This window comes from Labrus mixtus, unplaced genomic scaffold (genome assembly GCF_963584025.1).
Source record: "Labrus mixtus unplaced genomic scaffold, fLabMix1.1 SCAFFOLD_74, whole genome shotgun sequence".
In the NCBI taxonomy this organism is placed as follows: Eukaryota; Metazoa; Chordata; class Actinopteri; order Labriformes; family Labridae; genus Labrus; species Labrus mixtus.
Window position 1 is genome coordinate 170,001 of NW_026870298.1, and position 27,500 is coordinate 197,500.

The window sequence follows — 27,500 nt, forward strand, 5'->3', positions numbered from 1 at the left end:
TTTAATTTTGTTGATGATATGTTTTTTTTATCATATAGAGACATATTCACATGTCCAAAAATTCAGCCAGAATCAAGGGCATGACATCTTTAAAAGGCCCCTTTCTGCACACAATAATGGCTTACGGCCATACCACCCTGAACTCGTTAGATCTTGGAAGATAAGCAGGGTTGGGCCTGGTTAGTACTTGGATGGGAGACCGCCTGGGAATACCAGGTGCTGTAAGCTTTTTCATTTTTTTGATCATATGTTTTTTTTTTTATCATATAGAGACATATTCACATGTCCAAAAATTCAGCCAGAATCAAGGGCATGACATCTTTAAAAGGCCCCTGTCTGCACGCAATAATGACTTATGGCCATACCACCCTGAACACGCCCGATCTCGTCCGATCTCGGAAGCTAAGCAGGGTCGGGCCTGGTTAGTACTTGGATGGGAGACCGCCTGGGAATACCAGGTGCTATAAGCTTTTTCATTTTTTTGATCATATGTTTTTTTTTATCATATAGAGACATATTCACATGTCCAAAAATTCTGCCAGAATCAAGGGCATGACATCTTTAAAAGGCCCCTGTCTGCACACAATAATGGCTTAAGGACATACCACCCTGAACTTGTCCGATCTCGGAAGCTAAGCAGCGTCTGGCCTGGTTAGTACTTGGATGGGAGACCGCCTGGGAATACCAGGTGCTGTAAGCTTTTTCATTTTTTTTGATCATATGTTCTTTTTTTATCAAATAGAGACATATTCACATGTCCAAAAATTCAGCCAGAATCAAGGGCATGAGATCTTTAAAAGGCCCCTGTCTGCACACAATAACAGCTTACGGCCATACCACCCTGAACACGCCTGATCTCGTCCGATCTCGGAAGCTAAGCAGGGTCGGGCCTGGTTAGTTCTTGGATGGGAGACCGCCTGGGAATACCAGGTGCTGTAAGCTTTTTCATTTTTTTGATCATATGTTTTTTTTTTATCATATAGAGACATATTCACATGTCCAAAAATTCAGCCAGAATCAAGGGCATAACATCTTTAAAAGGCCCCTGTCTGCACACAATAATGGCTTACGGCCATACCACCCTTAACACGCCCGATCTCGTCCCATCTCGGAAGCTAAGCAGGGTCGGGCCTGGTTAGTACTTGAATGGGAGACCGCCTGGGAATACCAGATGCTGTAAGCTTTTTTTATTTTTTTGATCATATGTTTTTTTTATCATAGAGAGACATATTCACATGTCCACAAATTCAGCCAGAATCAAGGGCATGACATCTTTAAAAGGCCCCTGTCTGCACACAATAATGGCTTACGGCCATACCACCCTGAACACGCCCGATCTCGTCCGATCTCGGAAGCAAAGCAGGGTCGGGCCTGGTTAGTACTTGGATGGGAGACCACCTGGGAATACCAGGTGCTGTAAGCGTTTTCATTTTTTTGATCATATGTTTTTTTTTATCATATAGAGACATATTCACATGTCCAAAAATTCAGCCAGAATCAAGGGCATGACATCTTTAAAAGGCCCCTGTCTGCACACAATAATGGCTTATGGCCATACCACCCTGAACACGCCTGATCTTGTCCGATCTCGGAAGCTAAGCAGGCTAGTGCCTGGTTAGTACTTGGATGGGAGACCGCCTGGGAATACCAGGGGCTGTAAGCTTTTTCATTTTTTTGATCATATGTTTTTTTTTTTATCATATAGAGACATATTCACATGTCCAAAAATTCAGCCAGAATCAAGGGCATGACATCTTTAAAAGGCCCCTTTCTGCACACAATAACAGCTTACGGCCATACCACCCTTAACACGCCCGATCTCGTCCGATCTCGGAAACTAAGTAGGGTCGTGCCTGGTTAGTACTTGGATGGGAGACCGCCTGGGAATACCAGACGCTGTAAGCTTTTTCATTTTTTTGATCATGTGTTTTTTTTTTATCATATAGAGACATATTCACATGTCCAAAAATTTAGCCAGAATCAAGGGCATGACATCTTTAAATGGCCCCTTTCTGCACACAATAATGGCTTACGGCCATACCACCCTGAACACGCCCAATCTCGTCCGATCTAGGAAGCTATGCAGGGTCGGGCCTGGTTAGTACTTGGATGGGAGACCGCCTGGGAATACCAGGTGCTGTAAGCTTTTTCATTTTTTTGATCATATGTTTTTTTTTATCATATAGAGACATATTCACATGTCCAAAAATTCAGCCAGAATCAAGGGCATGACATCTTTAAAAGGCCCCTTTCTGCACACAATAATGGCTTACGGCCATACCACCCTGAACACGCCCGATCTCATCCGATCTCAGAAGCTAAGCAGGGTCGGGCCTGCTTAGTACTTGGATGGGAGACCGCCTGGGAATACCAGGTGCTGTAAGCTTTTTCATTTTGTTTGATCATATGTTTTTTTTTATCATATAGAGACATATTCACATGTCCAAAAATTCAGCCAGAATCAAGGGCATGACATCTTTAAAAGGCCCCTTTCTGCACACAATAATGGCTTACGGCCATACCACCCTGAACAAGCCCGATCTCGTCCGATCTCGGAAGCTAAGCAGGGTCGGGCCTGGTTAGTACTTGGATGGGAGACCGCCTGGGAATACCAGGTGCTGTAAGCTCTTTCATTTTTTTTGATCATATGTTTTTTTTATCATATAGAGACATATTCACATGTCCAAAAATTCAGCCAGAATCAAGGGCATGACATCTTTAAAAGGCCCCTTTCTGCACACAATAATGGCTTACGGCCATACCACCCTGAACAAGCCCGATCTCGTCCGATCTCGGAAGCTAAGCAGGGTCGGGCCTGGTTAGTACTTGGATAGGAGACCGCCTGGGAATACCAGGTGCTGTAAGCTCTTTCATTTTTTTTGATCATATGTTTTTTTTATCATATAGAGACATATTCACATGTCCAAAAATTCAGCCAGAATCAAGGGCATGACATCTTTAAAAGGCCCCTCTCTGCACACAATAATGGCTTACGGCCATACCACCCTGAACACGCCTGATCTCGTCCGATCTCGGAAGCAAAGCAGGGTAGGGCCTGGTTAGTACTTGGATGGGAGACAGCCTGGGAATACCAGGTGCTGTAAGTTTTTTCATTTTTTTGATCATATGTTTTTTTTTTATCATATAGAGACATATTCACATGTCCTAAAATTCAGCCAGAATCAAGGGCATGACATCTTTAAAAGGCCCCTTTCTGCATACAATAATGGCTTACGGCCATACCACCCTGAACACGCCTGATGTCGTCCGATCTCGGAAGCTAAGCAGGGTAGGGCCTGGTTAGTACTTGGATGGGAGACAGCCTGGGAATACCAGGTGCTGTAAGTTTTTTCATTTTTTTGATGATATGTTTTTTTTTTATCATATAGAGACATATTCACATGTCCAAAAATTCAGCCAGAATCAAGGGAATGACATCTTTAAGGCCCATTTCTGCACACAATAATGGCTTACGGCCATACAACCCTGAACTCATCCGATCTCGGAAGCTAAGCAGGGTCGGGCCTGGTTAGTACTTAGATGGGAGACCGCCTGGGAATACCAGGTGCTGTAAGCTTTTTCATTTTTTTGATCATATGTTTTTTTTTGATCATATAGAGACATATTCACATGTCCAAAAATTCAGCCAGAATCAAGGGAATGACATCTTTAAGGCCCATTTCTGCACACAATAATGGCTTACGGCCATACCACCCTGAACTCGTCCGATCTCGGAAGCTAAGCATGATCGGGCCTGGTTAGTACTTAGATGGGAGACCGCCTGGGAATACCAGGTGCTGTAAGCTTTTTCATTTTTTTGATCATATGTTTTTTTTTATCATATAGAGACATATTCACATGTCCAAAAATTCAGCCAGAATCAAGGGCATGACATCTTTAAAAGGCCCCTGTCTGCACACAATAATGGCTTAAGGACATACCACCCTGAACTTGTCCGATCTCGGAAGCTAAGCAGCGTCTGGCCTGGTTAGTACTTGGATGGGAGACCACCTGGGAATACCAGGTGCTGTAAGCTTTTTCATTTTTTTTGATCATATGTTCTTTTTTTATCATATAGAGACATATTCACATGTCCAAAAATTCAGCCAGAATCAAGGGCATGACATCTTTAAAAGGCCCCTTTCTGCATACAATAATGGCTTACGGCCATACCACCCTGAACACGCCCGATCTCGTCTGATCTCGGAAGCTAAGCAGGGTCGGGCCTGGTTAGTACTTGGATGGGAGACCGCCTGGGAATACCAGGTGCTGTAAGCTTTTTCATTTTTCTGATGATATGTTTTTTTTTATCATATAGAGACATATTCACATGTCCAAAAATTCAGCCAGAATCAAGGGCATGACATCTTTAAAAGGCCCCTTTCTGCACACAATAATGACTTATGGCCATACCACCCTGAACACGCCCGATCTCGTCAGATCTCGGAAGCTAAGCAGGGTCGGGCCTGTTTAGTACTTGGATGGGAGACCGCCTGGGAATACCAGGTGCTGTAAGCTTTTTCATTTTTTTGATCATATGTTTTTTTTTTATCATATAGAGACATATTCACATGTCCAAAAATTCAGCCAGAATCAAGGGAATGACATCTTTAAGGCCCATTTCTGCACACAATAATGGCTTACGGCCATACCACCCTGAACTCATCCGATCTCAGAAGGTAAGCAGGGTCGGGCCAGGTTAGTACTTGGATGGGAGACAGCCTGGGAATACCAGGTGCTGTAAGCTTCTTCATTTTTTTGATCATATGTTTTTTTTTTTATCATATAGAGACATATTCACATGTCCAAATATTCAGCCAGAATCAAGAGCATGACATCTTTAAAAGGCCCCTTTCTGCACACAATAATGGCTTATGGCCATACCACCCTGAACTCGTCCGATCTTGGAAGCTAAGCAGGGTGGGGCCTGGTTAGTACTTGAATGGGAGACCGCCTGGGAATACCAGGTGCTGTAAGCTTTTTCATTTTTTTGATCATATGTTTTTTTTTATCATATAGAGACATATTCACATGTCCTAAAATTCAGCCAGAATCAAGGGCATGACATCTTTAAAAGGCCCCTTTCTGCACACAATAATGGCTTACGGCCATACCACCCTGAACTCGTTAGATCTTGGAAGCTAAGCAGGGTTGGGCCTGGTTAGTACTTGGATGGGAGACCGCCTGGGAATACCAGGTGCTGTAAGCTTTTTCATTTTTTTGATCATATGTTTTTTTTTTTATCATATAGAGACATATTCACATGTCCAAAAATTCAGCCAGAATCAAGGGCATGACATCTTTAAAAGGCCCCTGTCTGCACGCAATAATGACTTATGGCCATACCACCCTGAACACGCCCGATCTCGTCCGATCTCGGAAGCTAAGCAGGGTCGGGCCTGGTTAGTACTTGGATGGGAGACCGCCTGGGAATACCAGGTGCTATAAGCTTTTTCATTTTTTTGATCATATGTTTTTTTTTATCATATAGAGACATATTCACATGTCCAAAAATTCTGCCAGAATCAAGGGCATGACATCTTTAAAAGGCCCCTGTCTGCACACAATAATGGCTTAAGGACATACCACCCTGAACTTGTCCGATCTCGGAAGCTAAGCAGCGTCTGGCCTGGTTAGTACTTGGATGGGAGACCGCCTGGGAATACCAGGTGCTGTAAGCTTTTTCATTTTTTTTGATCATATGTTCTTTTTTTATCAAATAGAGACATATTCACATGTCCAAAAATTCAGCCAGAATCAAGGGCATGAGATCTTTAAAAGGCCCCTGTCTGCACACAATAACAGCTTACGGCCATACCACCCTGAACACGCCTGATCTCGTCCGATCTCGGAAGCTAAGCAGGGTCGGGCCTGGTTAGTTCTTGGATGGGAGACCGCCTGGGAATACCAGGTGCTGTAAGCTTTTTCATTTTTTTGATCATATGTTTTTTTTTTATCATATAGAGACATATTCACATGTCCAAAAATTCAGCCAGAATCAAGGGCATAACATCTTTAAAAGGCCCCTGTCTGCACACAATAATGGCTTATGGCCATACCACCCTTAACACGCCCGATCTCGTCCCATCTCGGAAGCTAAGCAGGGTCGGGCCTGGTTAGTACTTGAATGGGAGACCGCCTGGGAATACCAGATGCTGTAAGCTTTTTTTATTTTTTTGATCATATGTTTTTTTTATCATAGAGAGACATATTCACATGTCCACAAATTCAGCCAGAATCAAGGGCATGACATCTTTAAAAGGCCCCTGTCTGCACACAATAATGGCTTACGGCCATACCACCCTGAACACGCCCGATCTCGTCCGATCTCGGAAGCAAAGCAGGGTCGGGCCTGGTTAGTACTTGGATGGGAGACCACCTGGGAATACCAGGTGCTGTAAGCGTTTTCATTTTTTTGATCATATGTTTTTTTTTATCATATAGAGACATATTCACATGTCCAAAAATTCAGCCAGAATCAAGGGCATGACATCTTTAAAAGGCCCCTGTCTGCACACAATAATGGCTTATGGCCATACCACCCTGAACACGCCTGATCTTGTCCGATCTCGGAAGCTAAGCAGGCTAGTGCCTGGTTAGTACTTGGATGGGAGACCGCCTGGGAATACCAGGGGCTGTAAGCTTTTTCATTTTTTTGATCATATGTTTTTTTTTTTATCATATAGAGACATATTCACATGTCCAAAAATTCAGCCAGAATCAAGGGCATGACATCTTTAAAAGGCCCCTTTCTGCACACAATAACAGCTTACGGCCATACCACCCTTAACACGCCCGATCTCGTCCGATCTCGGAAACTAAGTAGGGTCGTGCCTGGTTATTACTTGGATGGGAGACCGCCTGGGAATACCAGACGCTGTAAGCTTTTTCATTTTTTTGATCATATGTTTTTTTTTTATCATATAGAGACATATTCACATGTCCAAAAATTTAACCAGAATCAAGGGCATGACATCTTTAAATGGCCCCTTTCTGCACACAATAATGGCTTACGGCCATACCACCCTGAACACGCCTAATCTCGTCCGATCTAGGAAGCTATGCAGGGTCGGGCCTGGTTAGTACTTGGATGGGAGACCGCCTGGGAATACCAGGTGCTGTAAGCTTTTTCATTTTTTTGATCATATGTTTTTTTTTATCATATAGAGACATATTCACATGTCCAAAAATTCAGCCAGAATCAAGGGCATGACATCTTTAAAAGGCCCCTTTCTGCACACAATAATGGCTTACGGCCATACCACCCTGAACACGCCCGATCTCATCCGATCTCAGAAGCTAAGCAGGGTCGGGCCTGCTTAGTACTTGGATGGGAGACCGCCTGGGAATACCAGGTGCTGTAAGCTTTTTCATTTTGTTTGATCATATGTTTTTTTTTATCATATAGAGACATATTCACATGTCCAAAAATTCAGCCAGAATCAAGGGCATGACATCTTTAAAAGGCCCCTTTCTGCACACAATAATGGCTTACGGCCATACCACCCTGAACAAGCCCGATCTCGTCCGATCTCGGAAGCTAAGCAGGGTCGGGCCTGGTTAGTACTTGGATGGGAGACCGCCTGGGAATACCAGGTGCTGTAAGCTCTTTCATTTTTTTTGATCATATGTTTTTTTTATCATATAGAGACATATTCACATGTCCAAAAATTCAGCCAGAATCAAGGGCATGACATCTTTAAAAGGCCCCTTTCTGCACACAATAATGGCTTACGGCCATACCACCCTGAACAAGCCCGATCTCGTCCGATCTCGGAAGCTAAGCAGGGTCGGGCCTGGTTAGTACTTGGATAGGAGACCGCCTGGGAATACCAGGTGCTGTAAGCTCTTTCATTTTTTTTGATCATATGTTTTTTTTATCATATAGAGACATATTCACATGTCCAAAAATTCAGCCAGAATCAAGGGCATGACATCTTTAAAAGGCCCCTCTCTGCACACAATAATGGCTTACGGCCATACCACCCTGAACACGCCTGATCTCGTCCGATCTCGGAAGCAAAGCAGGGTAGGGCCTGGTTAGTACTTGGATGGGAGACAGCCTGGGAATACCAGGTGCTGTAAGTTTTTTCATTTTTTTGATCATATGTTTTTTTTTTATCATATAGAGACATATTCACATGTCCTAAAATTCAGCCAGAATCAAGGGCATGACATCTTTAAAAGGCCCCTTTCTGCATACAATAATGGCTTACGGCCATACCACCCTGAACACGCCTGATGTCGTCCGATCTCGGAAGCTAAGCAGGGTAGGGCCTGGTTAGTACTTGGATGGGAGACAGCCTGGGAATACCAGGTGCTGTAAGTTTTTTCATTTTTTTAATCATATGTTTTTTTTTATCATATAGAGACATATTCACATGTCCAAAAATTCAGCCAGAATCAAGGGCATGACATCTTTAAAAGGCCCCTTTCTGCACACAATAATGGCTTACGGTCATACCACCCTGAACTCGTCCGATCTCGTCCGATCTCGGAAACTAAGGAGGGTCGTGCCTGGTTAGTACTTGGATGGGAGACCGCCTGGGAATACCAGGTGCTGTAAGCTGTTTCATTTTTTTGATCATGTGTTTTTTTTTTATCATAGAGAGACATATTCACATGTCCAAAAATTCAGCCAGAATCAAGGGCATGACATCTTTAAAAGGCCCCTTTCTGCACACAATAATGGCTTACGGTCATACCACCCTGAACTCGTCCGATCTCGTCCAATCTCGGAAACTAAGCAGGGTCGTGCCTGGTTAGTACTTGGATGGGAGACCGCCTGTGGAATACCAGATGCTGTAAGCTGTTTCATTTTTTTGATCATTTGTTTTTTTTTTATCATAGAGAGACATATTCACATGTCCAAAAATTCAGCCAGAATCAAGGGCATGACATCTTTAAAAGGCCCCTTTCTGCACACAATAATGGCTTACGGCCATACCACCCTGAACACGCCCGATCTCGTCGGATCTCGGAAGCTATGCAGGGTCGGGCCTCATTAGTACTTGGATGGGAGACCGTCTGTGGAATATCAAATGCTGTAAGCTGTTTCATTTTTTTGATCAAATGTTTTTTTTTTATCATATAGAGACATATTCACATGTCCAAAAATTCAGCCAGAATCAAGGGCATGACATCTTTAAAAGGCCCCTTTCTGCACACAATAATGGCTTACGGCCAAACCACCCTGAACTCGTCCGATCTTGGAAGCTAAGCAGGGTCGGGCCTGGTTAGTACTTGGATGGGAGAACGCCTAGGAATACCAGACGCTGTAAGCTTTTTTTATTTTTTTGATCATATGTTTTTTTTTTATCATAGAGAGACATATTCACATGTCCAAAAATTCAGCCAGAATCAAGGGCATGACATCTTTAAAAGGCCCCTGTCTGCAGACAATAATGGCTTACGGCCATACCACCCTGAACATGCCCGATCTCGTTCCATCTCAGAAGCTAAGCAGGGTAAGGCCTGGTTAGTACTTGGATGGGAGACCGCCTGGGAATACCAGGTGCTGTAAGCTTTTTCATTTTTTTGATCATGTTTTTTTTTATCATATAGAGACATATTCACATGTCCAAAAATTCAGCCAGAATCAAGGGCATGACATCTTTAAAAGGCCCCTTTCTGCACACAATAATGGCTTAAGGACATACCACCATGAACTTGTCCGATCTCGGAAGCTAAGCAGCGTCTGGCCTGGTTAGTACTTGGATGGGAGACCGCCTGGGAATACCAGGTGCTGTAAGCTTTTTCATTTTTTTTGATCATATGTTCTTTTTTTATCATATAGAGACATATTCACATGTCCAAAAATTCAGCCAGAATCAAGGGCATGAGATCTTTAAAAGGCCCCTGTCTGCACACAATAATTGCTTACGGCCATACCACCCTGAACACGCCTGATCTCGTCCGATCTCGGATGCTAAGCAGGGTAGGGCCTGGTTAGTACTTGGATGGGAGACCGCCTGGGAATACCAGGTGCTGTAAGCTTTTTCATTTTTTTGATCATATGTTTTTTTTTTTATCATATAGAGACATATTCACATGTCCAAAAATTCAGCCAGAATCAAGGGCATAACATCTTTAAAAGGCCCATGTCTGCACACAATAATGGCTTACGGCCATACCACCCTTAACAAGCCCGATCTCGTCCCATCTCGGAAGCTAAGCAGGGTCGGGCCTGGTTAGTACTTGAATGGGAGACCGCCTGGGAATACCAGATGCTGTAAGCTTTTTTTATTTTTTTGATCATATGTTTTTTTTATCATAGAGAGACATATTCACATGTCCACAAATTCAGCCAGAATCAAGGGCATGACATCTTTAAAAGGCCCCTGTCTGCACACAATAATGGCTTACGGCCATACCACTCTGAACACGCCCGATCTCGTCCGATCTCGGAAGCTAAGCAGGGTCGGGCCTGGTTAGTACTTGGATGGGAGACCACCTGGGAATACCAGGTGCTGTAAGCGTTTCCATTTTTTTGATCATATGTTTTTTTTTATCATATAGAGACATATTCACATGTCCAAAAATTCAGGCAGAATCAAGGGCATGACATCTTTAAAAGGCCCCTTTCTGCACACAATAACAGCTTACGGCCATACCACCCTTAACACGCCCGATCTCGTCCGATCTCGGAAACTAAGTAGGGTCGTGCCTGGTTAGTACTTGGATGGGAGACCGCCTGGGAATACCAGACGCTGTAAGCTTTTTCATTTTTTTGATCATATGTTTTTTTTATCATATAGAGACATATTCACATGTCCAAAAATTCAGCCAGAATCAAGGGCATGACATCTTTAAAAGGCCCCTTTCTGCATACAATAATGGCTTACGGCCATACCACCCTGAACACGCCCGATCTCGTCCGATCTCGGAAGCTAAGCAGTGTCGGGCCTGGTTAGTACTTGGATGGGAGACCACCTGGGAATACCAGGTGCTGTAAGCGTTTTCATTTTTTTGATCATATGTTTTTTTTTATCATATAGAGACATATTCACATGTCCAAAAATTCAGCCAGAATCAAGGGCATGACATCTTTAAAAGGCCCCTTTCTGCACACAATAATGGCTTACGGCCAAACCACCCTGAACTCGTCCGATCTTGGAAGCTAAGCAGGGTCGGGCCTGGTTAGTACTTGGATGGGAGACAGCCTGGGAATACCAGACGCAGTAAGCTTTTTTTATTTTTTTGATCATATGTTTTTTTTTTATCATAGAGAGACATATTCACATGTCCAAAAATTCAGCCAGAATCAAGGGCATGACATCTTTAAAAGGCCCCTGTCTGCACACAATAATGGCTTATGGCCATACCACCCTGAACACGCTTGATCTCGTCCGATCTCGGAAGCTAAGCAGGGTAGGGCCTGGTTAGTACTTGGATGGGAGACCGCCTGGGAATACCAGGTGCTATAAGCTTTTCCATTTTTTTTGATCATATGTTTTTTTTTTATCATATAGAGACATATTCACATGTCCAGAAATTCAGCCAGAATCAAGGGCATGACATCTTTAAAAGGCCCCTTTCTGCACACAATAACAGCTTACGGCCATACCACCCTTAACACGCCCGATCTCGTCCGATCTCGGAAACTAAGTAGGGTCGTGCCTGGTTAGTACTTGGATGGGAGACCGCCTGGGAATACCAGATGCTGTAAGCTTTTTCATTTTTTTGATCATATGTTTTTTTTGTTTTATCATATAGAGACATATTCACATGTCCAAAAATTCAGCCAGAATCAAGGGCATGACATCTTTAAAAGGCCCCTTTCTGCACACAATAATGGCTTACGGCCATACCACCCTGAACACGCCCGATCTCGTCTGATCTCGGAAGCTAAGCAGGGTCGGGCCAGGTTAGTACTTGGATGGGAGACCTCCTGGGAATACCAGGTGCTGTAAGCTTTTTCATTTTTTTTGATCATATGTTTTTTTTATCATATAGAGACATATTCACATGTCCAAAAATTCAGCCAGAATCAAGGGCATGACATCTTTAAAAGGCCCCTCTCTGCACACAATAATGTCTTACAGCCATACCACCCTGAACACGCCTGATCTCGTCCGATCTCGGAAGCTAAGCCGGGTAGGGCCTGGTTAGTACTTGGATGGGAGACCGCCTGGGAATACCAGGTGCTGTAAGTTTTTTCATTTTTTTGAACATATGTTTTTTTTTTATCATATAGAGACATATTCACATGTCCAAAAATTCAGCCAGAATCAAGGGCATGACATCTTTAAAAGGCGCCTTTCTGCATACAATAATGGCTTACGGCCAAACCACCCTGAACACGCCCGATCTCAGAAGCTAAGCAGGGTCGGGCCTGGTTAGTACTTGGATGGGAGACCGCCTGGGAATACCAGGTGCTGTAAGCTTTTTCATTTTTTTTGATCATATGTTTTTTTTATCATATAGAGACATATTCACATGTCCAAAAATTCAGCCAGAATCAAGGGCATGACATCTTTAAAAGGCCCCTGTCTGCACACAATAATGGCTTACGGCCATACAACCCTGAACACGCCCGATCTTGGAAGCTAAGCAGCGTCTGGCCTGGTTAGTACTTGGATGGGAGACCGCCTGGGAATACCAGGTGCTGTAAGCTTTTTCATTTTTTTTGATCATATGTTCTTTTTTTATCATATAGAGACATATTCACATGTCCAAAAATTCAGCCAGAATCAAGGGCCTGAGATCTTTAAAAGGCCCCTGTCTGCACACAATAACAGCTTACGGCCATACCACCCTGAACACGCCTGATCTCGTCCGATCTAGGAAGCTAAGCAGGGTCGGGCCTGGTTAGTACTTGGATGGGAGACCGCCTGGGAATACCAGGTGCTGTAAGCTTTTTCATTTTTTTGATCATATGTTTTTTTTTTTTTTATCATATAGAGACATATTCACATGTCCAAAAATTCAGCCAGAATCAAGGGCATAACATCTTTAAAAGGCCCCTGTCTGCACACAATAATGGCTTACGGCCATACCACCCTTAACACGCCCGATCTCGTCCCATCTCGGAAGCTAAGCAGGGTCGGGCCTGGTTAGTACTTTAATGGGAGACCGCCTGGGAATACCAGATGCTGTAAGCTTTTTTAATTTTTTTGATCATATGTTTTTTTTATCATAGAGAGACATATTCACATGTCCACAAATTCAGCCAGAATCAAGGGCATGACATCTTTAAGAGGCCCCTATCTGCAAGCAATAATGGCTTACGGCCATACCACCCTGAACACGCCCGATCTCGGAAGCTAAGCAGGGTCGGGCCTGGTTAGTACTTGGATGGGAGACCACCTGGGAATACCAGGTGCTGTAAGCTTTTTCATTTTTTTGATCATATGTTTTTTTTTTTATCATATAGAGACATATTCACATGTCCAAAAATTCAGCCAGAATCAAGGGCATGACATCTTTAAAAGGCCCCTGTCTGCACACAATAATGGCTTATGGCCATACCACCCTGAACACGCTTGATCTCGTCCGATCTCTGAAGCTAAGCAGGGTAGGGCCTGGTTAGTACTTGGATGGGAGACCGCCTGGGAATACCAGGTGCTGTAAGCTTTTCCATTTTTTTTGATCATATGTTTTTTTTTTATCATATAGAGACATATTCACATGTCCAGAAATTCAGCCAGAATCAAGGGCATGACATCTTTAAAAGGCCCCTTTCTGCACACAATAACAGCTTACGGCCATACCACCCTTAACACGCCCGATCTCGTCCGATCTCGGAAACTAAGTAGGGTCGTGCCTGGTTAGTACTTGGATGGGAGACCGCCTGGGAATACCAGATGCTGTAAGCTTTTTCATTTTTTTGATCATATGTTTTTTTTGTTTTATCATATAGAGACATATTCACATGTCCAAAAATTCAGCCAGAATCAAGGGCATGACATCTTTAAAAGGCCCCTTTCTGCACACAATAATGGCTTACGGCCATACCACCCTGAACACGCCCGATCTCGTCTGATCTCGGAAGCTAAGCAGGGTCGGGCCTGGTTAGTACTTGGATGGGAGACCGCCTGGGAATACCAGGTGCTGTAAGCTTTTTCATTTTTTTGATCATATGTTTTTTTTTTTTCATATAGAGACATATTCACATGTCCAAAAATTCAGCCAGAATCAAGGGCATGACATCTTTAAAAGGCCCCTTTCTTCACACAATAATGACTTATGGCCATACCACCCTGAACACGCCCGATCTCGTCCGATCTCGGAAGCTAAGCAGGGTCGGGCCTGGTTAGTACTTGGATGGGAGACCGCCTGGGAATACCAGGTGCTATAAGCTTTTTCATTTTTTTGATCATATGTTTTTTTTTTTTCATATAGAGACATATTCACATGTCCAAAAATTCAGCCAGAATCAAGGGCATGACATCTTTAAAAGGCCCCTGTCTGCACACAATAATGGCTTACGGCCATACCACCCTGAACACGCCCGATCTCGGAAGCTAAGCAAGGTCAGGCCTGGTTAGTACTTGGATGGGAGACCGCCTGGGAATACCAGGTGCTGTAAGCGTTTTCATTTTTTTGATCATATGTTTTTTTTTATCATATAGAGACATATTCACATGTCCAAAAATTCAGCCAGAATCAAGGGCATGACATCTTTAAAAGGCCCCTGTCTGCACACAATAATGGCTTATGGCCATACCACCCTGAACACTCCTGATCTCGTCCGATCTCGGAAGCTAAGCAGGGTAGGGCCTGTTTAGTACTTGGATGGGAGACCGCCTGGGAATACCAGGTGCTGTAAGCTTTTTCATTTTTTTGATCATATGTTTTTTTTTTATCATATAGAGACATATTCACATGTCCAAAAATTCAGCCAGAATCAAGGGCATGACATCTTTAAAAGGCCCCTTTCTTCACACAATAATGACTTATGGCCATACCACCCTGAACACGCCCGATCTCGTCCGATCTCGGAAGCTAAGCAGGGTCGGGCCTGGTTAGTACTTGGATGGGAGACCGCCTGGGAATACCAGGTGCTATAAGCTTTTTCATTTTTTTGATCATATGTTTTTTTTTTTTCATATAGAGACATATTCACATGTCCAAAAATTCAGCCAGAATCAAGGGCATGACATCTTTAAAAGGCCCCTTTCTGCACACAATAATGGCTTATGGCCATACCACCCTGAACACGCCCGATCTCGTCCGATCTCGGAAGCTAAGCAGGGTCGGGCCTGGTTAGTACTTGGATGGGAGACCGCCTGGGAAAACCAGGTGCTGTAAGCTTTTTCATTTTTTTGATGATATGTTTTTTTTTATCATATAGAGACATATTCACATGTCCAAAAATTCAGCCAGAATCAAGGGCATGACATCTTTAAAAGGCCCCTGTCTGCACACAATAATGGCTTACGGCCATACCACCCTGAACACGCCCGATCTCGGAAGCTAAGCAAGGTCAGGCCTGGTTAGTACTTGGATGGGAGACCGCCTGGGAATACCAGGTGCTGTAAGCGTTTTCATTTTTTTGATCATATGTTTTTTTTTATCATATAGAGACATATTCACATGTCCAAAAATTCAGCCAGAATCAAGGGCATGACATCTTTAAAAGGCCCCTGTCTGCACACAATAATGGCTTATGGCCATACCACCCTGAACACTCCTGATCTCGTCCGATCTCGGAAGCTAAGCAGGGTAGGGCCTGTTTAGTACTTGGATGGGAGACCGCCTGGGAATACCAGGTGCTGTAAGCTTTTTCATTTTTTTGATCATATGTTTTTTTTTTTATCATATAGAGACATATTCACATGTCCAAAAATTCAGCCAGAATCAAGGGCATGACATCTTTAAAAGGCCCCTTTCTGCACACAATAACAGCTTACGGCCATACCACCCTGAACACGCCCCTTTTGCTGTCAGAGTTTGTGTGGTGCTGAAGGAGAGCTGACGTGTCAGTACTGAGCAGGACAGCTGGACTAATTTGTTTGTTTTTTGGATGCGTTTTGGATTTATTTAAATACCTCAGATTGTGAGTGAATGTCCCCCAGCAGTCACTGACTGTTAGGGGGATCGTTTTTCTTTTCACCTTTTTTTCCTCTTTTTTTTCCACAATTTTGTGAAGAATTTTTGTTTTTTTGTGAATGTTTGCTCGTATGTCGCGAGCAAACTCACACGGACGGATCACAAAGATGACAGGACCACGGACTGTTGAGATGGAAAAAGGAAAAGAGAACGGACAACAACGTGAACAAACAAACATGGCACTGAAACAAAGGAATGGATTAAACGACAACGAGAAGAACGACGGACAAAAAGGACGGATGAAAACGGCAAATGAAACAGGGAACGGAATGGATGACGGAGAGAGAGGAAGAGAGAGGAGCGGCGGGCTGATTGCTCCGCATGCAGAGAATGGGAGAGGTGGCGAGAGAGCAGAAAAAGAGGAAGCAAAAGTGTCTTTTGAGAGAAAACTAACACTAAACATTGAAATGGTGGGAGACAAAGTTCCTCTAAATCACGTCATGAGCAACATAAAAATGATCTGTGGGGGCCTGCTGGCGTGCAGAACCCTGGGACCTGAAAAACTGGAGGTGACGGTGAGCAACATTAAAGGAAAGGAAAGGCTGCTGGATGGATTTAAAATCGGAGAGACCAGAGTCGTGGCGAGAGAACTAAATAATGATGAGCTGGTGGTGTCTTTTTTAAACCTGCCAGCGTATATCACAGATGAAGAAATAGTTTGGAAGCTGACGGGATGGGGAGTGAAACCGACATCACCAATAAAACGCAGAATGTGGCCTGGAACAATGATAGCTGACGGAACGAGGTTTGTCCGGGTCAGATTTAATGACCAGGTACAGTCACTCCCTTACTCCACAAAGTTTAACACTGTGATGGGGAACGAATACTTTAGAGTAATACATGATAGACAACAAAAAGTGTGCAGGATGTGCATCCAGCCGGGACACATCCTGAGAGAGTGTCCAGAATTTATGTGCCACAACTGTGGGGTGCAGGGACACTTTGCGCGAGAGTGCAGCGCGAACAGCACAAAATGCACAAACTGTAAAAAAAGAGAAAATGAATGTGAGTGTGTGAACGGAGAGGAAAGCAAGAACGAGGTGGAGGATGTGTACGAGGATGAAGACGAGGCGGAGGAGGTGTACGAGGAGGAGGCGGAGGAGAAGGAGGTGATCGGAGCAAGCAGGAAGGAGATCAGAGAAGACGAGAACAGTGACGGAGAAATGGAGCAGAGCGGAGAGAGCGGAGGAGAACGGGCGTCAGAGTGCGAGCTGGAGACGCCGGAGCTGGCTGGAGAGGGAGGACAGCAGAAGCAGCGAAAAACGAGCGAGAGAGGGAAAAAAGGAGACGGAAGGGACGTGGCAGAAGACCCGGGGGTAAGCATGAGCACAGAGGGGAGGGAGATGCCTGAGAGTGGTGTTGGACAGGCGGAAGGGAGAAAAATCACGCTAAATAATACGGGTAAAAGCACCAGTCCCAATGAAACGGACAGCGAAATGGATGTGAGTGAACTGGCGAGTGCGCAAAAAAGACTAAGTCTTGGACAACGAAAAAAGTTGGTGAAAAAATTGAAATGTAAGGACAAATAATGACTGACAATAACCCCTGTAAATCCGTTTTTTTTGTTTTTATTTTTATGATAATGGCCTTTAATTTATTTTCGATAAACGTGAATGGACTAAGGAACAAAGAAAAAAGACATGCGATTCTTTCCTTGCAGAATGACGTTTTGTGCCTGCAGGAGACCAGGTGGGATGATTCCCTGGTGGAAGACATAAAAAAAGACTTTGTGGGCCATATTTTCTGCTCCAATGGCACGTCGAGGGCGAGAGGAGTGGCGGTTTTAGTCAAAACGGGTCGGGTAACAGGGGTAAATTTGGTTTATGGAGACAAAGAAGGAAGAATAATAGTAATAGACTGTGTGTATGAAACGAAAAATATAAGAATCATAAATATATATGCACCGAATGGAGAAAAAGAAAGGAAAACATTCTTCATTGCAATAAGCAAATGGTGGGAAAGGAATTGTATAATAATCGGTGACTTTAATGTGGCGATGACACCCACCGATGTGTCAAAAAATAATGTGTTTAAGGGGGATGTGAGCAGGGGGACACTTAAAGATATAATGATAACGAAACAATGCATTGATATTTGGAGATTGCTACATCCATGGGAGAGGGTGTTCTCCAGGAGACAAATTGTACTGAATAGATTAAAACAATCTAGAATAGATTATGCTTTGGTGACATGCGAGGTAGTGAGGTGGATTAAAGAAGTTGAATATAAAACTAATATGTGGAGCGATCACGCTGGAATAGAAATCACGTTTAGAAAAGAAACGAATGTACGTAAAGGAGGGATATGGTGCTTTAATGCAAGCTTGCTGGATGATGGAATGTTTGTGAAAAGTATGGAAAGATTGTTGAATGATGTGGGATATGAGTGGAATGAGAGTGAAGATATGAATGTGTGGTGGGATAGTGTAAAAGTCAGAATTAAAAAAAAGTGTATCAATTATAGTAAAGAGAAAAAGTGGAGAGAAAATAGAAAGGAAGAGAATTTGAGAAAACAACTAAGTGAGGAAATAGCATCGCTTGACAGTGTAGATAATGTAGATGTCGAAAAATACATACATTTAAAAGAACAGTTGGGAGTGATTGAACTTAAAAAGAGTAGGGGTGCAGCCATTAGGAGTAAAATACAATATATGTATGAGGGGGAGAGGAGTACAGCCTTTTTTTTAGGTCTGGAAAAACAAAAACAAAAAAGAACAGAAATAAACGAATTATTAAATGAAGCAGGTAAAAGTGTGACAGATAAAAAGGGAATTTTAGAAATAGTAAAGGGCTATTATGAAAGCCTGTTTTCGAGACAGGAGTGTGATAGCGTGAGTGTGAACAGAGCTTTGGGTGCCTTAAAGAAAAAACTAAGCGAGGACGATAAAATGTGGTGTGATTGTGAGTTTACAGAGGGAGAAATCAGAAGTGCTTTAGAGGGGTTAAACAAAAACAAAAGTCCTGGGAGCGATGGCCTAACTGCGGAATTCTACCAAGCTTTCAAAGAGCAGCTGGTGCCCTTGGTGAACAAATTGAGTAAATATATGGAAAAAGTGAAACATATACCAAAAAGTTTAGGGGAAGGGGTGGTTACTATTTTTTACAAAAACAAGGGGGACAATAAAAATCTGGACAACTACAGACCAATCAGCCTACTCAACACAGACTACAAAATCATAGCGAAAACAATAGCCAATAGAATCAGGGAGGTAATAGGAACAATCATAGAACAAACACAATCATACAGTATACCAAACAGAGACATAGCAGACTCAATCATTTCAATAAAACAGACGGTCAGGGATATGGAAGGGGAGGGGGGAATATGGCTAGGGATTGATTTAAATAAAGCTTTTGACAGAGTAGATCACGGGTTCATGGGGAAGGTGTTAGAGAAGTTTGGATTCGGGGAGAGAATGAGAGAATGGATAAATATGTTGTATACAGGAGCGGAAAGCAAGATAAAATGTAACGGGGAACTAACTGATTCTTTTAAAATATCAAGGTCAGTGAGACAAGGATGTCCGATGTCAGCGCTGTTGTACAGCTTGGTAGCAGAGCCGCTGGCAGCACTGATATCGGAAGACGTAAACATAAAAGGTATAGGTAAGGAAAACGTAAAAATAATACAGTATGCAGATGACGTGAATATAATGGTAAAAGGAGAGGAGGATATAGAATTGATATTAAAACATGTACAAACTTATGAAAGAGCATCTGGGGCAAAAGTAAATGAAAATAAGTCAGAAATTATGTTACTAGGTAAGGAATCCAATCTAGTTAATAAGTGGGGATTTAAAACGGTGTGTGAGAGAAGAAAAGTGTTGGGAGTGAATATGGGGAAAAATGAGAATGAATGTGATGATGTAACATGGAAAGAGGTGGTGGGTAAAATTAAAAAAACATTGAATTTGTGGAAAGCGAGGGGTCTATTGTTGAGAGGAAGGGTAGCCGTAACAAATGCTCTCGTGTTGTCCAAAGTGAATCATGCGCTGAGTACTTGTACGCTTCCGGACTGGGCCTTTAAGGAGATTTCAAAGACCATTAGGGACTTTATTTGGAAAAACAAAGCAGCGAGTATAGCTCACAAAACAATAATAGGGGCTAAAGATCAGGGGGGGCTAGCTTTGATTGATTTACTTACAAAAAAAGTAGCACTAAGAGTCAAATTGATAGGCAAATTTATGGACCAGAACCGGAACGTAGTTTGGAAAAACCACTTCAAACAATATCTGTGCAGTTTTGGACTCTACAACGAGGACAACCTGTACCAGATCAATAACCCGGATTCATTTAAACACTTGCCACGGTTTTTCCAGGAAGTACTCAGTGCGTTGTATCAGGTTTCATCCTGGACTGTACCAGAGTGCGGAACGAGAGGGTCAGTGCTACGACTGCCCTTCCTCTCGAGCCCGTATTTTAAAAATGGGGAGAGGGTAATTAAGTGTGAAGCTATGTCGAAAGCGGGATATATTAGAATAAGGGATTTACTGAACTGTGGGGGGGGATTTTGATTTACAAATGGTGGTGAGGGGTTTAAAAAATAAAGGGTGTGTGTGCAGAAAGGATGTGATTGAGAGAGTGTTTGCAAATGTAAAATTGTCTTTGTCGAGCGAATGGGAAAAATTAATCAAAGAGAAGGAGGGAGTGATGCAGGACGATGTGGGGGGGATCTCCCTGTGCCTAGGGGAGAAGAAACACAACATTACAGATGTCACTACAAAAATTTGGTATAGGTGCGCAATCACACATAGAATACAGAAACCCACATCCGAAGTAAAATGGACAGACACATACCCGGACATAACAAGCAACATGATATGGAAGAACATTAACATTCCGCATACACCACATGCAATATTTGACCTAGATTTCAAACTGAGGCACAGGAGGATCTTCACCTGCATCGTCCTGCATCAGATCCATAAGGAGAGGTATGAAAGAAAGTGTTGTGTATGTGAAAGTACGGATGAGGATTTAATACATTTGTTTGTTACGTGTGGGGAATTGGTTTATTTTTGGGGAAAAATAAGAGAAATGTTGGGGAAATGCAGTAAGAATGAGTGTTGGAATGAAAGGGGGTGGGAATTGTCGGTGTTGTTGGGGGTGGGAACAAAACAAAAAAATCACAATGTAATGAATATAATTTTGGCTTTTGCAAGAAAAGCGGTTTTTAACAGAAGGAATTATGCACTGTATGAAAGTAAGAAAATGAATGTGTGGAGAATGTTTGTGAATGAATGGAAAGCACATCTTAAATTGTTGTACATAGCGAATGAGAGTGAGTTTGTGAGAATGTTTGTGGAAGGTGCGAATGTGTGTAGAGTAAATGAGGAGGGAATTATGTGGGATGTCTAAATTAATTTTGTTTTTGTTTTTTTTGGTTCGAGGGCTTCTTTTTTGGTCATGGAGAAAATGGGTGATTTGATTTGGTGGTTTTTTTTTCTCAGTGGTTTTTTGAGAATACTGTGGGGTTTTTGTATGTTTTTGTGGTTTGTTTTCAGAGGGGTGTTTGCTTTGGGGGAGGGACTCAGAAGAGTTGTCATGAGTTGGGGGTATCAGGGGTGGTTTGAGTTTTTTTTCTGATGCTATGTTTTTATTGTTTTTAGGGTGCCGTTTGCGTCAGAGGGGAGGTTTAATTTAGAGGGTGTATGTATTGTAATAGCATTTGTTGTAAATGATGTGAAAGAATTATAAATGTTTTTGTAATTTTGATAATAAAAGATAAAAAAAAAAAAACACGCCCGATCTCGTCCGATCTCGGAAGCTATGCAGGGTCGGGCCTGGTTAGTACTTAGATGGGAGACCGCCTGGGAATACCAGGTGCTGTAAGCTTTTTCATTTTTTTGATCATATGTTTTTTTTTATCATATAGAGACATATTCACATGTCCAAAAATTCAGCCAGAATCAAGGGCATGACATCTTTAAAAGGCCCCTTTCTGCACACAATAATGGCTTACGGCCATACCACCCTGAACACGCCCAATCTCGTCCGATCTCAGAAGCTAAGCAGGGTCGGGCCTGGTTAGTACTTGGATGGGAGACCGCCTGGGAATACCAGGTGCTGTAAGCTTTTTCATTTTGTTTGATCATATGTTTTTTTTTATCATATAGAGACATATTCACATGTCCAAAAATTCAGCCAGAATCAAGGGCATGACATCTTTAAAAGGCCCCTTTCTGCACACAATAATGCCTTACGTCCATACCACCCTGAACTCGTCCGATCTCAGAAGCAAAGCAGGGTCGGGCCTGGTTAATACTTGGATGGGAGACCGCCTTGGAATACCAGGTGCTGTAAGCTTTTTCATTTTTTTGATCATATGTTTTTTTTTATCATAGAGAGACATATTCACATGTCCAAAAATTCAGCCAGAATCAAGGGCATGACATCTTTAAAAGGCCCCTTTCAGCACACAATAATGGCTTACGGTCATACCACCCTGAACACGCCCGATCTCGGAAGCTAAGCAGGGTCGGGCCTGGTTAGTACTTGGATGGGAGACCGCCTGGGAATACCAGACGCTGTAAGCGTTTTCATTTTTTTGATCATATGTTTTTTTTTTATCATATAGAGACATATTCACATGTCCAAAAATTTAGCCAGAATCAAGGGCATGACATCTTTAAAAGGCCCCTTTCTGCACACAATAATGGCTTATGGCCATACCACCCTGAACACGCCCGATCTCGTCCGATCTCGGAAGCTAAGCAGGGTCGGGCCTGGTTAGTACTTGTATGGGAGACCGCCTGGGAATACCAGGTGCTGTAAGCTTTTTCATTTTTTTGATCATATGTTTTTTTTTTATCATATAGAGACATATTCACATGTCCAAAAATTCAGCCAGAATCAAGGGCATGACATCTTTAAAAGGCCCCTTTCTGCATACAATAATGGCTTACAGCCATACCACCCTGAACACGCCCGATCTAGTCCGATCTCGGAAGCTATGCAGGGTATGTCCTGGTTAATGCTTGGATGGGAGACCGCCTGGGAATACCAGGTGCTGTAAGCTTTTTCATTTTTTTGATCATATGTTTTTTTTTATCATAGAGAGACATATTCACATGTCCAAAAATTCAGCCAGAATCAAGGGCATGACATCTTTAAAAGGCCCCTGTCTGCACACAATAATGGCTTACGGCCATACCACCCTGAACACGCCCCTTTTGCTGTCAGAGTTTGTGTGGTGCTGAAGGAGAGATGACGTGTCAGTACTGAGTAGGACAGCTGGACTAATTTGTTTGTTTTTTGGATGCGCTTTGGATTTATTTAAATACCTCAGATTGTGAGTGAATGTCCCCCAGCAGTCACTGACTGTTAGGGGGATCGTTTTTCTTTTCACCTTTTTTCCTGTTTTTTTTTTTTCCACAATTTTGTGAAGAATTTTTGTTTTTTGTGAATGTTTGCTCGTATGTCGCGAGCAAACTCACACGGACGGATCACAAAGATGACAGGACCACGGACTGGAGAGATGGAAAAAGGAAAAGAGAACGGACAACAACGTGAACAAACAAACATGGCACTGAAACAAAGGAATGGATTAAACGACAACGAGAAGAACGACGGACAAAAAGGACGGATGAAAACGGCAAATGAAACAGGGAACGGAATGGATGACGGAGAGAGAGGAAGAGAGAGGAGCGGCGGGCTGATTGCTCCGCATGCAGAGAATGGGAGAGGTGGCGAGAGAGCAGAAAAAGAGGAAGCAAAAGTGTCTTTTGAGAGAAAACTAACACTAAACATTGAAATGGTGGGAGACAAAGTTCCTCTAAATTACGTCATGAGCAACATAAAAATGATCTGTGGGGGCCTGCTGGCGTGCAGAACCCTGGGACCTGAAAAACTGGAGGTGACGGTGAGCAACATTAAAGGAAAGGAAAGGCTGCTGGATGGATTTAAGATCGGAGAGACCAGAGTCGTGGCGAGAGAACTAAATAATGATGAGCTGGTGGTGTCTTTTTTAAACCTGCCAGCGTATATCACAGATGAAGAAATAGTTTGGAAGCTGACGGGATGGGGAGTGAAACCGACATCACCAATAAAACGCAGAATGTGGCCGGGAACAATGATAGCTGACGGAACGAGGTTTGTCTGGGTCAGATTTAATGACCAGGTATAGTCACTCCCTTACACCACAAAGTTTAACACTGTGATGGGGAACGAATACTTTAGAGTAATACATGATAGACAACAAAAAGTGTGCAGGATGTGCATCCAGCCGGGACACATCCTGAGAGAGTGTCCAGAATTTATGTGCCACAACTGTGGGGTGCAGGGACACTTTGCGCGAGAGTGCAGCGCAAACAGCACAAAATGCACAAACTGTAAAAAAAGAGAAAATGAATGTGAGTGTGAGAACGGAGAGGAGAGCAAGAACGAGGTGGAGGAGGTGTACAAGGATGAAGACGAGGCGGAGGAGGTGTACGAGGAGGAGGCGGAGGAGAAGGAGGTGATCGGAGCAAGCAGGAAGGAGATCAGAGAAGACGAGAACAGTGACGGAGAAATGGAGCAGAGCAGAGAGAGCGGAGGAGAACGGGCGTCAGAGTGCGAGCTGGAGACGCCGGAGCTGGCTGGAGAGGGAGGACAGCAGAAGCAGCGAAAAACGAGCGAGAGAGGGAAAAAAGGAGACGGAAGGGACGTGGCAGAAGACCCGGGGGTAAGCATGAGCACAGAGGGGAGGGAGATGCCTGAGAGTGGTGTTGGACAGGCGGGAGGGAGAAAAATCACGCTAAATAATACGGGTAAAAGCACCAGTCCCAATGAAACGGACAGCGAAATGGATGTGGGTGAACTGGCGAGTGCGCAAAAAAGACTAAGTCTTGGACAACGAAAAAAGTTGGTGAAAAAATTGAAATGTAAGGACAAATAATGACTGACAATAACCCCTGTAAATCCATTTTTTTTGTTTTTATTTTTATGATAATGGCCTTTAATTTATTTTCGATTAACGTGAATGGACTAAGGAACAAAGAAAAAAGACATTCGATTCTTTCCTTGCAGAATGACGTTTTGTGCCTGCAGGAGACCAGGTGGGATGATTCCCTGGTGGAAGACATAAAAAAAGACTTTGTGGGCCATATTTTCTGCTCCAATGGCACGTCGAGGGCGAGAGGAGTGGCGGTTTTAGTCAAAACGGGTCGGGTAACAGGGGTAAATTTGGTTTATGGAGACAAAGAAGGAAGAATAATAGTAATAGACTGTGTGTATGAAACGAAAAATATAAGAATCATAAATATATATGCACCGAATGGAGAAAAAGAAAGGAAAACGTTCTTCATTGCAATAAGCAAATGGTGGGAAAGGAATTGTATAATAATAGGTGACTTTAATGTGGCGATGACACCCACCGATGTGTCAAAAAATAATGTGTTTAAGGGGGATGTGAGCAGGGGGACACTTAAAGATATAATGATAACGAAACAATGCATTGATATTTGGAGATTGCTACATCCATGGGAGAGGGTGTTCTCCAGGAGACAAATTGTACTAAATAGATTAAAACAATCTAGAATAGATTATGCTTTGGTGACATGCGAGGTAGTGAGGTGGATTAAAGAAGTTGAATATAAAACTAATATGTGGAGCGATCACGCTGGAATAGAAATCACGTTTAGAAAAGAAACGAATGTACGTAAAGGAGGGATATGGTGCTTTAATGCAAGCTTGCTGGATGATGGAATGTTTGTGAAAAGTATGGAAAGATTGTTGAATGATATGGGATATGAGTGGAATGAGAGTGAAGATATGAATGTGTGGTGAGATAGTGTAAAAGTCAGAATTAAAAAAAAGTGTATCAATTATAGTAAAGAGAAAAAGTGGAGAGAAAATAGAAAGGAAGAGAATTTGAGAAAACAACTAAGTGAGGAAATAACATCGCTTGACAGTGTAGATAATGTAGGTGTCGAAAAATACATACATTTAAAAGAACAGTTGGGAGTGATTGAACTTAAAAAGAGTAGGGGTGCAGCCATTAGGAGTAAAATACAATATATGTATGAGGGGGAGAGGAGTACAGCCTTTTTTTTAGGTCTGGAAAAACAAAAACAAAAAAGAACAGAAATAAACGAATTATTAAATGAAGCAGGTAAAAGTGTGACAGATAAAAAGGGAATTTTAGAAATAGTAAAGGGCTATTATGAAAGCCTGTTTTCGAGACAGGAGTGTGATAGCGTGAGTGTGAACAGAGCTTTGGGTGCCTTAAAGAAAAAACTAAGCGAGGACGATAAAATGTGGTGTGATTGTGAGTTTACAGAGGGAGAAATCAGAAGTGCTTTAGAGGGGTTAAACAAAAACAAAAGTCCTGGGAGCGATGGCCTAACTGCGGAATTCTACCAAGCTTTCAAAGAGCAGCTGGTGCCCTTGGTGAACAAATTGAGTAAATATATGGAAAAAGTGAAACATATACCAAAAAGTTTAGGGGAAGGGGTGGTTACTATTTTTTACAAAAACAAGGGGGACAATAAAAATCTGGACAACTACAGACCAATCAGCCTACTCAACACAGACTACAAAATCATAGCGAAAACAATAGCCAATAGAATCAGGGAGGTAATAGGAACAATCATAGAACAAACACAATCATACAGTATACCAAACAGAGACATAGCAGACTCAATCATTTCAATAAAACAGACGGTCAGGGATATGGAAGGGGAGGGGGGAATATGGCTAGGGATTGATTTAAATAAAGCTTTTGACAGAGTAGATCACGGGTTCATGGGGAAGGTGTTAGAGAAGTTTGGATTCGGGGAGAGAATGAGAGAATGGATAAATATGTTGTATACAGGAGCGGAAAGCAAGATAAAATGTAACGGGGAACTAACTGATTCTTTTAAAATATCAAGGTCAGTGAGACAAGGATGTCCGATGTCAGCGCTGTTGTACAGCTTGGTAGCAGAGCCGCTGGCAGCACTGATATCGGAAGACGTAAACATAAAAGGTATAGGTAAGGAAAACGTAAAAATAATACAGTATGCAGATGACGTGAATATAATGGTAAAAGGAGAGGAGGATATAGAATTGATATTAAAACATGTACAAACTTATGAAAGAGCATCTGGGGCAAAAGTAAATGAAAATAAGTCAGAAATGATGTTACTAGGTAAGGAAACCAATCTAGTTAATAAGTGGGGATTTAAAACGGTGTGTGAGAGAAGAAAAGTGTTGGGAGTGAATATGGGGAAAAATGAGAATGAATGTGATGATGTAACATGTAAAGAGGTGGTGGGTAAAATTAAAAAAAACACTGAATTTGTGGAAAGCGAGGGGTCTATTGTTGAGAGGAAGGGTAGCCGTAACAAATGCTCTCGTGTTGTCCAAAGTGAATCATGCGCTGAGTACTTGTACGCTTCCGGACTGGGCCTTTAAGGAGATTTCAAAGACCATTAGGGACTTTATTTGGAAAAACAAAGCAGCGAGTATAGCTCACAAAACAATAATAGG

At 42.7% G+C, this 27,500-nt stretch overlaps 42 non-coding genes and 23 pseudogenes across 42 annotated transcripts; all 65 read left to right on the forward strand.

Moving 5' to 3' along the window:
- The first annotated feature begins 119 nt into the window (after positions 1–119).
- LOC132968512 (5S ribosomal RNA) lies at positions 120–228 on the forward strand (annotated as a pseudogene).
- A 123-nt stretch (positions 229–351) lies between these two features.
- Positions 352–470, forward strand: LOC132968073 (5S ribosomal RNA). The gene has a single exon (XR_009670922.1). It is a non-coding gene; the product is annotated as a 5S ribosomal RNA (ribosomal RNA).
- A 353-nt stretch (positions 471–823) lies between these two features.
- LOC132968146 (5S ribosomal RNA) lies at positions 824–942 on the forward strand. Its single transcript, XR_009670994.1, has one exon. It is a non-coding gene; the product is annotated as a 5S ribosomal RNA (ribosomal RNA).
- Positions 943–1,064: 122 nt separating this feature from the next.
- Positions 1,065–1,183, forward strand: LOC132968342 (5S ribosomal RNA). Its single transcript, XR_009671178.1, has one exon. It is a non-coding gene; the product is annotated as a 5S ribosomal RNA (ribosomal RNA).
- A 121-nt stretch (positions 1,184–1,304) lies between these two features.
- Positions 1,305–1,423, forward strand: LOC132968028 (5S ribosomal RNA). Its single transcript, XR_009670880.1, has one exon. It is a non-coding gene; the product is annotated as a 5S ribosomal RNA (ribosomal RNA).
- A 121-nt stretch (positions 1,424–1,544) lies between these two features.
- Positions 1,545–1,663, forward strand: LOC132968383 (5S ribosomal RNA; annotated as a pseudogene).
- Positions 1,664–1,786: 123 nt separating this feature from the next.
- LOC132968398 (5S ribosomal RNA) lies at positions 1,787–1,905 on the forward strand (annotated as a pseudogene).
- Positions 1,906–2,027: 122 nt separating this feature from the next.
- LOC132968270 (5S ribosomal RNA) lies at positions 2,028–2,146 on the forward strand. Its single transcript, XR_009671114.1, has one exon. It is a non-coding gene; the product is annotated as a 5S ribosomal RNA (ribosomal RNA).
- A 121-nt stretch (positions 2,147–2,267) lies between these two features.
- Positions 2,268–2,386, forward strand: LOC132968148 (5S ribosomal RNA). The gene has a single exon (XR_009670996.1). It is a non-coding gene; the product is annotated as a 5S ribosomal RNA (ribosomal RNA).
- A 122-nt stretch (positions 2,387–2,508) lies between these two features.
- On the forward strand, positions 2,509–2,627 carry LOC132968056 (5S ribosomal RNA). The gene has a single exon (XR_009670906.1). It is a non-coding gene; the product is annotated as a 5S ribosomal RNA (ribosomal RNA).
- Positions 2,628–2,748: 121 nt separating this feature from the next.
- Positions 2,749–2,867, forward strand: LOC132968171 (5S ribosomal RNA). Its single transcript, XR_009671018.1, has one exon. It is a non-coding gene; the product is annotated as a 5S ribosomal RNA (ribosomal RNA).
- Positions 2,868–2,988: 121 nt separating this feature from the next.
- On the forward strand, positions 2,989–3,107 carry LOC132968284 (5S ribosomal RNA). The gene has a single exon (XR_009671127.1). It is a non-coding gene; the product is annotated as a 5S ribosomal RNA (ribosomal RNA).
- A 122-nt stretch (positions 3,108–3,229) lies between these two features.
- LOC132968357 (5S ribosomal RNA) lies at positions 3,230–3,348 on the forward strand. The gene has a single exon (XR_009671192.1). It is a non-coding gene; the product is annotated as a 5S ribosomal RNA (ribosomal RNA).
- A 120-nt stretch (positions 3,349–3,468) lies between these two features.
- LOC132968485 (5S ribosomal RNA) lies at positions 3,469–3,577 on the forward strand (annotated as a pseudogene).
- Positions 3,578–3,697: 120 nt separating this feature from the next.
- On the forward strand, positions 3,698–3,806 carry LOC132967871 (5S ribosomal RNA; annotated as a pseudogene).
- Positions 3,807–4,159: 353 nt separating this feature from the next.
- Positions 4,160–4,278, forward strand: LOC132968139 (5S ribosomal RNA). The gene has a single exon (XR_009670987.1). It is a non-coding gene; the product is annotated as a 5S ribosomal RNA (ribosomal RNA).
- A 121-nt stretch (positions 4,279–4,399) lies between these two features.
- Positions 4,400–4,518, forward strand: LOC132968157 (5S ribosomal RNA). The gene has a single exon (XR_009671004.1). It is a non-coding gene; the product is annotated as a 5S ribosomal RNA (ribosomal RNA).
- Positions 4,519–4,638: 120 nt separating this feature from the next.
- On the forward strand, positions 4,639–4,747 carry LOC132967838 (5S ribosomal RNA; annotated as a pseudogene).
- A 123-nt stretch (positions 4,748–4,870) lies between these two features.
- On the forward strand, positions 4,871–4,979 carry LOC132967849 (5S ribosomal RNA; annotated as a pseudogene).
- Positions 4,980–5,100: 121 nt separating this feature from the next.
- Positions 5,101–5,209, forward strand: LOC132967865 (5S ribosomal RNA; annotated as a pseudogene).
- Positions 5,210–5,332: 123 nt separating this feature from the next.
- LOC132968074 (5S ribosomal RNA) lies at positions 5,333–5,451 on the forward strand. Its single transcript, XR_009670923.1, has one exon. It is a non-coding gene; the product is annotated as a 5S ribosomal RNA (ribosomal RNA).
- Positions 5,452–5,804: 353 nt separating this feature from the next.
- Positions 5,805–5,923, forward strand: LOC132968147 (5S ribosomal RNA). The gene has a single exon (XR_009670995.1). It is a non-coding gene; the product is annotated as a 5S ribosomal RNA (ribosomal RNA).
- A 122-nt stretch (positions 5,924–6,045) lies between these two features.
- LOC132968366 (5S ribosomal RNA) lies at positions 6,046–6,164 on the forward strand. The gene has a single exon (XR_009671200.1). It is a non-coding gene; the product is annotated as a 5S ribosomal RNA (ribosomal RNA).
- Positions 6,165–6,285: 121 nt separating this feature from the next.
- On the forward strand, positions 6,286–6,404 carry LOC132968029 (5S ribosomal RNA). The gene has a single exon (XR_009670881.1). It is a non-coding gene; the product is annotated as a 5S ribosomal RNA (ribosomal RNA).
- Positions 6,405–6,525: 121 nt separating this feature from the next.
- LOC132968384 (5S ribosomal RNA) lies at positions 6,526–6,644 on the forward strand (annotated as a pseudogene).
- A 123-nt stretch (positions 6,645–6,767) lies between these two features.
- On the forward strand, positions 6,768–6,886 carry LOC132968467 (5S ribosomal RNA; annotated as a pseudogene).
- A 122-nt stretch (positions 6,887–7,008) lies between these two features.
- LOC132968302 (5S ribosomal RNA) lies at positions 7,009–7,127 on the forward strand. The gene has a single exon (XR_009671144.1). It is a non-coding gene; the product is annotated as a 5S ribosomal RNA (ribosomal RNA).
- Positions 7,128–7,248: 121 nt separating this feature from the next.
- On the forward strand, positions 7,249–7,367 carry LOC132968150 (5S ribosomal RNA). The gene has a single exon (XR_009670997.1). It is a non-coding gene; the product is annotated as a 5S ribosomal RNA (ribosomal RNA).
- A 122-nt stretch (positions 7,368–7,489) lies between these two features.
- Positions 7,490–7,608, forward strand: LOC132968057 (5S ribosomal RNA). The gene has a single exon (XR_009670907.1). It is a non-coding gene; the product is annotated as a 5S ribosomal RNA (ribosomal RNA).
- Positions 7,609–7,729: 121 nt separating this feature from the next.
- Positions 7,730–7,848, forward strand: LOC132968172 (5S ribosomal RNA). The gene has a single exon (XR_009671019.1). It is a non-coding gene; the product is annotated as a 5S ribosomal RNA (ribosomal RNA).
- Positions 7,849–7,969: 121 nt separating this feature from the next.
- LOC132968285 (5S ribosomal RNA) lies at positions 7,970–8,088 on the forward strand. Its single transcript, XR_009671128.1, has one exon. It is a non-coding gene; the product is annotated as a 5S ribosomal RNA (ribosomal RNA).
- Positions 8,089–8,210: 122 nt separating this feature from the next.
- LOC132968358 (5S ribosomal RNA) lies at positions 8,211–8,329 on the forward strand. Its single transcript, XR_009671193.1, has one exon. It is a non-coding gene; the product is annotated as a 5S ribosomal RNA (ribosomal RNA).
- A 121-nt stretch (positions 8,330–8,450) lies between these two features.
- Positions 8,451–8,569, forward strand: LOC132968414 (5S ribosomal RNA; annotated as a pseudogene).
- A 122-nt stretch (positions 8,570–8,691) lies between these two features.
- Positions 8,692–8,811, forward strand: LOC132967898 (5S ribosomal RNA; annotated as a pseudogene).
- A 122-nt stretch (positions 8,812–8,933) lies between these two features.
- LOC132967883 (5S ribosomal RNA) lies at positions 8,934–9,053 on the forward strand (annotated as a pseudogene).
- Positions 9,054–9,175: 122 nt separating this feature from the next.
- LOC132968014 (5S ribosomal RNA) lies at positions 9,176–9,284 on the forward strand (annotated as a pseudogene).
- A 123-nt stretch (positions 9,285–9,407) lies between these two features.
- LOC132968373 (5S ribosomal RNA) lies at positions 9,408–9,526 on the forward strand. Its single transcript, XR_009671207.1, has one exon. It is a non-coding gene; the product is annotated as a 5S ribosomal RNA (ribosomal RNA).
- Positions 9,527–9,877: 351 nt separating this feature from the next.
- On the forward strand, positions 9,878–9,996 carry LOC132968101 (5S ribosomal RNA). Its single transcript, XR_009670949.1, has one exon. It is a non-coding gene; the product is annotated as a 5S ribosomal RNA (ribosomal RNA).
- A 123-nt stretch (positions 9,997–10,119) lies between these two features.
- LOC132968413 (5S ribosomal RNA) lies at positions 10,120–10,238 on the forward strand (annotated as a pseudogene).
- A 121-nt stretch (positions 10,239–10,359) lies between these two features.
- On the forward strand, positions 10,360–10,478 carry LOC132967945 (5S ribosomal RNA). Its single transcript, XR_009670860.1, has one exon. It is a non-coding gene; the product is annotated as a 5S ribosomal RNA (ribosomal RNA).
- A 121-nt stretch (positions 10,479–10,599) lies between these two features.
- Positions 10,600–10,718, forward strand: LOC132968399 (5S ribosomal RNA; annotated as a pseudogene).
- A 120-nt stretch (positions 10,719–10,838) lies between these two features.
- On the forward strand, positions 10,839–10,957 carry LOC132968109 (5S ribosomal RNA). The gene has a single exon (XR_009670957.1). It is a non-coding gene; the product is annotated as a 5S ribosomal RNA (ribosomal RNA).
- A 353-nt stretch (positions 10,958–11,310) lies between these two features.
- Positions 11,311–11,429, forward strand: LOC132968120 (5S ribosomal RNA). Its single transcript, XR_009670968.1, has one exon. It is a non-coding gene; the product is annotated as a 5S ribosomal RNA (ribosomal RNA).
- A 123-nt stretch (positions 11,430–11,552) lies between these two features.
- On the forward strand, positions 11,553–11,671 carry LOC132968369 (5S ribosomal RNA). Its single transcript, XR_009671203.1, has one exon. It is a non-coding gene; the product is annotated as a 5S ribosomal RNA (ribosomal RNA).
- A 125-nt stretch (positions 11,672–11,796) lies between these two features.
- Positions 11,797–11,915, forward strand: LOC132968111 (5S ribosomal RNA). Its single transcript, XR_009670959.1, has one exon. It is a non-coding gene; the product is annotated as a 5S ribosomal RNA (ribosomal RNA).
- A 121-nt stretch (positions 11,916–12,036) lies between these two features.
- On the forward strand, positions 12,037–12,155 carry LOC132968181 (5S ribosomal RNA). Its single transcript, XR_009671028.1, has one exon. It is a non-coding gene; the product is annotated as a 5S ribosomal RNA (ribosomal RNA).
- A 122-nt stretch (positions 12,156–12,277) lies between these two features.
- On the forward strand, positions 12,278–12,386 carry LOC132968436 (5S ribosomal RNA; annotated as a pseudogene).
- A 121-nt stretch (positions 12,387–12,507) lies between these two features.
- Positions 12,508–12,616, forward strand: LOC132968483 (5S ribosomal RNA; annotated as a pseudogene).
- A 123-nt stretch (positions 12,617–12,739) lies between these two features.
- Positions 12,740–12,858, forward strand: LOC132968185 (5S ribosomal RNA). The gene has a single exon (XR_009671032.1). It is a non-coding gene; the product is annotated as a 5S ribosomal RNA (ribosomal RNA).
- A 126-nt stretch (positions 12,859–12,984) lies between these two features.
- On the forward strand, positions 12,985–13,103 carry LOC132968360 (5S ribosomal RNA). Its single transcript, XR_009671195.1, has one exon. It is a non-coding gene; the product is annotated as a 5S ribosomal RNA (ribosomal RNA).
- Positions 13,104–13,224: 121 nt separating this feature from the next.
- LOC132968318 (5S ribosomal RNA) lies at positions 13,225–13,333 on the forward strand (annotated as a pseudogene).
- A 123-nt stretch (positions 13,334–13,456) lies between these two features.
- Positions 13,457–13,575, forward strand: LOC132968143 (5S ribosomal RNA). Its single transcript, XR_009670991.1, has one exon. It is a non-coding gene; the product is annotated as a 5S ribosomal RNA (ribosomal RNA).
- Positions 13,576–13,698: 123 nt separating this feature from the next.
- LOC132968370 (5S ribosomal RNA) lies at positions 13,699–13,817 on the forward strand. The gene has a single exon (XR_009671204.1). It is a non-coding gene; the product is annotated as a 5S ribosomal RNA (ribosomal RNA).
- Positions 13,818–13,942: 125 nt separating this feature from the next.
- Positions 13,943–14,061, forward strand: LOC132968151 (5S ribosomal RNA). The gene has a single exon (XR_009670998.1). It is a non-coding gene; the product is annotated as a 5S ribosomal RNA (ribosomal RNA).
- Positions 14,062–14,183: 122 nt separating this feature from the next.
- LOC132968075 (5S ribosomal RNA) lies at positions 14,184–14,302 on the forward strand. The gene has a single exon (XR_009670924.1). It is a non-coding gene; the product is annotated as a 5S ribosomal RNA (ribosomal RNA).
- Positions 14,303–14,424: 122 nt separating this feature from the next.
- LOC132968471 (5S ribosomal RNA) lies at positions 14,425–14,533 on the forward strand (annotated as a pseudogene).
- A 121-nt stretch (positions 14,534–14,654) lies between these two features.
- On the forward strand, positions 14,655–14,773 carry LOC132968124 (5S ribosomal RNA). Its single transcript, XR_009670972.1, has one exon. It is a non-coding gene; the product is annotated as a 5S ribosomal RNA (ribosomal RNA).
- A 122-nt stretch (positions 14,774–14,895) lies between these two features.
- LOC132968076 (5S ribosomal RNA) lies at positions 14,896–15,014 on the forward strand. Its single transcript, XR_009670925.1, has one exon. It is a non-coding gene; the product is annotated as a 5S ribosomal RNA (ribosomal RNA).
- A 122-nt stretch (positions 15,015–15,136) lies between these two features.
- LOC132968288 (5S ribosomal RNA) lies at positions 15,137–15,255 on the forward strand. Its single transcript, XR_009671131.1, has one exon. It is a non-coding gene; the product is annotated as a 5S ribosomal RNA (ribosomal RNA).
- A 121-nt stretch (positions 15,256–15,376) lies between these two features.
- Positions 15,377–15,485, forward strand: LOC132968472 (5S ribosomal RNA; annotated as a pseudogene).
- A 121-nt stretch (positions 15,486–15,606) lies between these two features.
- On the forward strand, positions 15,607–15,725 carry LOC132968125 (5S ribosomal RNA). Its single transcript, XR_009670973.1, has one exon. It is a non-coding gene; the product is annotated as a 5S ribosomal RNA (ribosomal RNA).
- Positions 15,726–22,008: 6,283 nt separating this feature from the next.
- LOC132968212 (5S ribosomal RNA) lies at positions 22,009–22,127 on the forward strand. Its single transcript, XR_009671059.1, has one exon. It is a non-coding gene; the product is annotated as a 5S ribosomal RNA (ribosomal RNA).
- A 352-nt stretch (positions 22,128–22,479) lies between these two features.
- Positions 22,480–22,588, forward strand: LOC132968479 (5S ribosomal RNA; annotated as a pseudogene).
- Positions 22,589–22,710: 122 nt separating this feature from the next.
- LOC132968062 (5S ribosomal RNA) lies at positions 22,711–22,829 on the forward strand. The gene has a single exon (XR_009670912.1). It is a non-coding gene; the product is annotated as a 5S ribosomal RNA (ribosomal RNA).
- A 122-nt stretch (positions 22,830–22,951) lies between these two features.
- On the forward strand, positions 22,952–23,070 carry LOC132968505 (5S ribosomal RNA; annotated as a pseudogene).
- Positions 23,071–27,500: the final 4,430 nt, after the last annotated feature.